The sequence below is a fragment of the Podarcis gaigeae genome, assembly GCF_964106915.1.
Source record: "Podarcis gaigeae genome assembly, chromosome: 16".
In the NCBI taxonomy this organism is placed as follows: domain Eukaryota; kingdom Metazoa; phylum Chordata; class Lepidosauria; order Squamata; family Lacertidae; genus Podarcis; species Podarcis gaigeae.
In genome coordinates this window covers 31,241,588-31,249,179 of record NC_139693.1, presented here as the reverse complement: position 1 = coordinate 31,249,179, position 7,592 = coordinate 31,241,588, and positions in this window count along the sequence as shown.

The following is a 7,592-nucleotide window of genomic DNA, read 5'->3' as shown; positions in this document are numbered from 1 at the left end:
GCTCAGGCACGCCCAAAGTTGGCCCCCCCAGCTGTTTTGGGACTACAACTCCCATCATCCCTAGCTAACAGGACCAGTGGTCAGGGATGATGGGAATTGTAGTCCCAAAACAGCTGGAGGGCTGAGTTTGGGGATGCCTGCTCAAGAGCATTTCTGCACTGCTTTCCTTTTGGGTAAAGACAGAGGCAAAGTAGGTGTTGAGTAGTTCTGCCTTCTCAATGTCACCCAAGAACATTTCTCCATTCAGAGGACCTACTACTTGCTTGTGACGTAAGAAAGTATGGCGGTTAGCTTTGGCGGAAAAACTGACGAACAAATTAAAGGGGGTGTGAGGGTTTTGCAGAGAAAGGACACATTTACAACAGTTTGGTATAGCTTCTTCTTTGGTGATGACTTGTAGCCAAGTAAGATTGTCTTCCGTGAGCATGGTCTTAACAGTGACTCTGTAAGTGACTGTGGAGGCCAATTCTGGATCCACACATCCTTCCACAGTGGGGTTTCTGGGTAGGAGTTGATCATGGTTTGCCAAACGTTCCTTACTCATAGCTCGTTTCTCCTTTTCACCCTGAGTTCATGCCTCTTCAAAGTCCATGACATCTTTGTTAAAGGCTGTTCTCCAACTGGAGCGCTCGCAGGCCAGTGTTTCCCAGTTATTGGTGCTTATACCATATTTTCCTTGAGAGCATCTTAAACCTCTTTTGTCGTCCACTAGTATTTCACTTTCCATTCTTAAGTTGGGAATAGAGTAGCTGCTTTGGAAGACGATAAACAGGCAATAAAAAAATATCAACAGTTATTAAGCTGTAAAATCAGCCTCACAAGCCAACAGAGGAGCCTGTACATACTAGTTTCAGATTTTCACTGCCTCTGAGAGGAATTTTGCTACAACTAGTGTAATAGTATCAAACTTATCCTTGACATGAAATAAGTCAGCAATTGCAGGTTTTCCCGTTAGTATTGGATTGATTAGATGCTGACAAACCTGTTTGTACAGATTACAATGCAGTAAAATGTGTTCCATACATTCAGCATCCTGGGAACAGCCTATCTTGGTATATCTGTATTATTTGTACAACTAAAGAAGAAACGGTGGCTCGTATAACCTGTGACTGGTGTATAACCTGTCAATCATCTGATGCCATCGATTGACAGGTGGATTGTCCTGCCCAGCTGTCAAACGTAGCTCTCTCAGCAAGGAATACAGGAATCTACCTTAGATCAAATCAGACCCATCTAGTTCAGTATTGTCTACACTGATTGGCAGAGGGTTTCAGACTGGTGACATTCCCAGCCCTATCTGGTAAAGCAGACATGGGGGTAGCCGTAAATCAATATAAATCTGAGGTTCTGGCCCCCCCAACAAAAATCCTGGCTACAACATGAAAGCAGATGCTCTACTGCACACCAATCTTTCATCCCTGACTGCCTCTCATTGCAAACTCATCTTAAAACTATTACAAACTGTAATCCTAGGTTCTTGATCTTTCCTGGGAACTATTCTGTATTTTAAATTCAGGTGATAAAGAGTCAGAATAATTTTACCAGGCTTTTTTTTTCAAACCCAATAGGGATATATTCCCCCGAACTGGCTAATGCAATTTCTTTTTCCTTTATTACCTTTTCTCCCCAACAACTACTTAGAGATTTTAAACAATGAGCCTATCATTTGGCAATGGAAATATCAGATTCAATGTCATTTGCCCACTTGATTGACTGAGGCAGTTTGTATAGGGAAAAATAATGCCAAAATTTGTATGGATGATCCAGGCAGGTTTTTATATTTAATCTCTTCTATAGATTGCATTCTTTTAAAAATTGGTTCTCTCTTGTATGAACCCTTACAAGATATCTTGCCTTTCCGTGATAAAACCAACTCCAAAGAGGTAGCCTGGGCTCAGTGTAACACATTTAGCAAAGGAGACAGAAGTGAACCCACTCATTCATCTCCTGAAAGATCCAATGTGGCCCACTTTGTATTTGTCTTCTAGGAAGACAGAATCAATAAGCTATCAGTGGACTGAATTACATGCCAACATCCATGTGGTTTACCCCCAGATAGTCCCAACCCTTGAAGTGACATTCTATTAACTCTCCTCCAGTCCTTTTCAAGACTGCACAATTCCTTTTTCTCCCACTCCTGTTGAGGCAGAAGAGTCTCTGAAAAATGAAGGAACCGTTGGGAGTAATGCAGAAACACTTGCAATAAGTTACCTGAACTTGGTCTGTGTGTTTGTTTGTGTGTGAGAGATAGCCAGGAAGGTGAAATATTATTCCCTCTTGAATAGAACTTCCGGTAGATTATTTTTCCTCTCAGTGCTAAAAGACAACTGAAATAGGGAGCAGCCTCAAACAGCACATAATATCCAAGACAAAAGTTAAGGCCAAGAAAGTCCGGATAGATATCCCCCCCCCCTCCAACATGCAAGCAGCAAATAAGAGAAAGAAACTCAGAACCACCTAATCAGTTTGATTTTGAAGAGTAGCCAGTTTCCTCCAGAGGCAGTAGCTATTTTTCCTTCTTATTCTCAGAGCCTTTGCCCAAACAGATTAATAACAGAGCCTAATACTCTGCTGTACTGGATGCAAAGGACACTAGATCCATCATGTCCTATAGGCCAGCTGTATGTTGAACAGCAGTAAACAATCATTTGGTAGCAGCTATGTTCACAGGAGCAATCAGGCTGTGTAACTGCATTACGAAGCCAAGGGCAGGCTGTTTATTTTGTTGCATTAAAAAATGGCTCCGGCAATGGAAGGCCACATATAACACCTCTTGCTGCAATGGTCTGTTTAGCACCCACTTAGGCAGAGGAATCAAAAACAAAGCCAAATAATCTCTAATTGTTAATAAGGTAGCAGAGGACAACACTCAGATTACAGGGGAAGAGATAAGTGGCTCCTTAATAAAATCTACAAACCTACATAGTTCTGAAAATGTATAAAACTTGCAATGGGACAGTTTCTCCCCTTGAAGGGCTAAGTTCCCAGCATTTGTAGAACCAGAATATAAGGATGATATTATTATTAATATTAACGATAATTTATGAATCACTTCCCATGAGGCTTCCTGAAGTGATTTCCAATAAAGGTAAAGGTAAAGGTACCCCTGCCCGTGCGGGCCAGTCTTGACAGACTCTGGGGTTGGTGCGCCCATCTCACTTAAGAGGCCAGGGGCCAGCGCTGTCCGGAGACACTTCCGGGTCACGTGGCCAGCGTGACAAAGCTGCATCTGGCGAGCCAGCGCAGCACACAGAAACGCCGTTTACCTTCCCGCTGGTAAGCGGTCCCTATTTATCTACTTGCACCCGGGGGTGCTTTCGAACTGCTAGGTTGGCAGGCGCTGGGACCGAGCAGCGGGAGCGCACCCCGCCGCGGGGATTCGAACTGCCGACCTTTCGATCGGCAAGCCCTAGGCGCTGAGGCTTTTACCCACAGCGCCACCTGCGTCCCCTGATTTCCAATACAATAGCATATATAAAACTGTCACAATAGCATATATAAAACTGTCAAAACAAATCCATATTAAAAACAATTAGAAACATTATAAATATAAAAACCAGTTTAAAAGAACAGCAGGACCAACTGTACTAGATATTATAAGCAGCATCAACCGCCTTTAAGCAGTTGTGGCTTCCCCAAATAATCCTACGAACTGTAGTTTGTTAAAGGTGCTGAGAATTGTTAGAAAAGTCCTTTCCCCCTCCCAGAGCTGCGGTTCTCAAAGTGGTTTAAAAATCAATCCTGCTACCTGGGGAGCTCTCAGAATTGTAGCTCTGTGAGAAGAGTAAAGGTCTCTCATCCTAACAACTCTCAGCACCCTTAAACTACATTTCCCAGTATACACTGGGGGAAGCCACAATTCTTTAAAGTGGTATGATGCCACTTAAAATATATAGTGCAGATCGGGCCTGAGTAGCTGCGTCTCGTTCAGTCCATGATGATGATAATAATAATAATAATAATAATAATAATAATAATAATAATAATAATAATTTATTTACACCCCATCCTCCACAGCCAAAGCCGGGCTCAGAGCGGCTAACAACAGTAAAAATAACACAGTTTACATAATAAAATCACAATCAATTAATTGAAATACATTCTAAAATCAGTTCATTTTAAAATCAATTCAGAGTCAGATTAATGGCAACCATTGGGCTAGAGTTCTATGAGGATTACAGAAGGAGGGGGACAGGCTGTGCCTTGGCCAAAGGCCTGGTGGAACAGCTCTGTCGTGCAGGCCCTGAGGAAGGTTGTCAAGTCCCGCAGAGCCCTAGTCTCTTGTGACAGAGCGTTCCATCAGATCGGGGCCACGGCCGAAAAAGCCCTGGCTTTGGTTGAGGCCAGCCTAGCCTCCCTGTGGCCCGGGATCTCCAAAATGTTTTTATTTGAAAGCTGTAAGGTTCTCTATGGGACATACCAGGAGAGGCGGTCCTGTAGGTACGAGGGTCCTAGGCCATAGAGGGAGATGGCACCCTAAATGCTCAAAAAACTTTGTTCCTTGTCCATAGATTCAGTTGCACGGGGGGCGGGGTTAATACATTAAAAAAACAAACAAAAATGAAGCTTCCTTAGTCACAGCAAGCATGTCTCCACAGTGATGCAGCTGCCTGACATTGTAATCTGAACAGGTGCCAAGTTCAGGGTTATAAATTTCCCTGGAGCAGAGAATCCAAAGATTCTGTCAGTTCTGATTATTTCCCATTCCAGTCTAGCATCTCTCTCTGACACGAATGAGCCAACCTGAGCCTGCCCATGGAGTACCCTCAATGTCTTTCCACTGGGCATGGTGCTTTCATCCAGAAAGACCTCCTCGCTTCTCGAGGTCAGCTGAGGAGACAGTGCTTCAGGTGCCTTGTCACTGCTTTTTCTTTGAGAGAAAGGTGATTTCAGCTTTGAAATTGCCCCATGCATTCTGTTGGCGTACGCATAAAACAGAACTGTACTTTCCTTGCGAGTTAATATTTTACATGATTGGAGCAGCATCGTCATATTATGTGAGACAATGGAAGGTGCAGCCATTTCCTCCGTTGTCTGAACGGGAAAGTGTTATAAGTATTATTATTATTAGCTTTTCTTATTGAATTTTCCACACAAAAAGCAAACAATAAGAAATGCAGTCAAATTATAAAACTTAAATCATGAAAGATCAATGCAACATGTTCCATGTGCTCAAGGAAGAGGGGGAAATTGTTGATTCCTGCTCCATGATTGCAGTCATGGGATTGTTGTCTATCACATGACGGTGTATATTTTGACTCCACAATGTGGGAAGTGATGGAGACAGGATGTTTGTGTTACTGTGTTCGGTGAAGTGGGACTATTGTCCTTTGTTTTTTTTCCTCTTTGCTGTCTGATGCTAGAGAGAGAGGGAGCCATGTTGCAGTGCTCCGTGTGTGTTTATATGTAAATAAAGTAGATTAGCCAAAATGCTGAGTTGCTGAGATCTGTTCCGCAAGCTGCAAAGACTCTGTGGATCCCTAAGTGTGCCGATGTCTGTTGGCATCGGTCGCTGTGATGCTCGGGCAGAAGAAAGCTTTTGAAGCTTCGAACGATCGACCAGGAGGGAGAGAACATGCCAGTCAGGCATGTGTCTCTGCCAGGGTCCTACTCAAGAGTAGGAAGAGCTTGTGACAGAAATGGCTGCTCATCTGGACTAACCACTTCACTTTCATGAAGACACTGGAGGACCCTGAATGCTCAGGAAGGCTAACAAATCTGCCTGCACGCCTCTATCTGGTAACCCTACTGACCTTGAGCACTGGAATGGGGAGACACACACCAGCTGTTGTTTATTGCCCCCCCTTTTGTGTGCACCCATGTTTTTGCTCTGTGGCTACTGTGGTTAAGGAGTGGAAGTTCCTTGCTGCGGTGGGATGCTTGTGGGCAAAAATTCACTCCACGCAGAGCGAGAGCCTGGATCCTTTGGAGAGCTGGGGGATGCTGAAGGCTGTGAAGTTACTCAAAAGCTACAGAGTAGGGTCCACTTTGTGTGAGACAGGAACTGTTGCGGTTGTTTAATCTGTTTCCATCTGCTTGACTGTTTTGCTGATTTTACACATGTATTTAGCTATTTAACTATTGTTGATGTAGATTGGCTTGTATGTACCTTATGACAGAATTCTTAAGTTGCTGTCACAGAGCAAGTCGACAGTAAATGACACCATTCAAAGTTGGAGTTCACTATTAGCAAAACCACAGTCTTCAGAGTGTGAGTGTCACACTCAGAGTGTGAGTGTCACAAAGGCTGAGTGTCAAGCTTAATGAGCACAGCAGCTCATATCCCTGATAGGTCTTGTCCCATGGATCAGTTGCTGAGACTGAAAGTCTCTGTCTCCTCACAGCCGTCTAAGTCCCCACCCTCTGCAAGGCTTTCTCCAAGCAAATGAGAGATTGCACTGTCACTGCTGTTTCAGCCCTCTTCTGGGAGACAGGGGAGAGGGGAAACTTATCACAGCAGGAGGGGAGAGACATCTGCGACTCTTCACCAGCCTGACTCTTCTTTGCCTTTTGGCTGCCTTCTTCCCATTCTCCTGCTTCAGCTCCAGAGTCTGGACTCCTTCTGCCACAGACTCTCTCAGCTCACCAAGCCCTGTTACCTCCTCAGCTTCTCCCAATTCCTCCTCCTCTGACCTCTCATCGTCATCCCACCACCACTCCCCGGGCTCTGAGTCTTCTTTCCTTAGTGTTTCCCCAGCTGGTCCCTCTCACCATTCTGGACGCGGGTAGTGCTGTGGTCTAAACCACTGAGTCTCTTAGGTTTGCTGATCGGAAGGTCAGCAGTTCAAATCTGCATGACAGTGGTGAGCTCCCGTTGTTCTGTCCAAGTTTCTGCCAACCTTGCCGTTCGAAAGCACATCAGTGCAAGTAGACAAGTAGACAAATCCCACTGTGATGGGAAGGTAAATAGCGTTTCTGTGCACTCTGGTTTCTGCCATCGTGTTTCGTTGCATCAGAAGCGGTTTAGGCCTGCTGGCCACATGACCTGGAAAGCTGTCTGCGGACAAACGCCAGCCCCCTTGGCCTGAAAAGCAAGATGAGCACCCCATAGTCGCCTTTGACTGGACATAACCGTCCAGGGGTCCTTTACCTTACCCACCATTCCTCTGTGTGCAACAAGTCCACCACAGTTGCTAAATTGACCTGTTTATACAAATTTGTAATTTCTGTGAATTCATTTTCCTCTGCTCATTTTTATTACTTTGTTCCCTTGCTTTGGAATTTAAAGCATTCAATGAAGAGCTGGCTAGAAATACTGTGCACATGCAAATAATGAAGAAGCATTCTGAGGAAACACAACACGGTAGAATTTTTCATTTTCTTTTCAAGCCCATCTAGGAGCTCCAGAAATTTGTCAGACGGGTAGCAGGGCTGGACTCTCTGCCCCTTGTTGGTGTCCAAGCAATTGATTTTGCAGCACAATAATGGCTTCCCCCAATAACTCCTTGGTTGTAGGATCTCCCTTGCCACATATGAAAGAGCTGTTTTTGTTTGGTGGCACAAAGAAAAAATAATTCTGAGATCTGGGATTCCTATTTAGAACTGTTCATGTGATCTGTTCACAACAGGGGTTCTTGCCAGAGCCTCTTCCT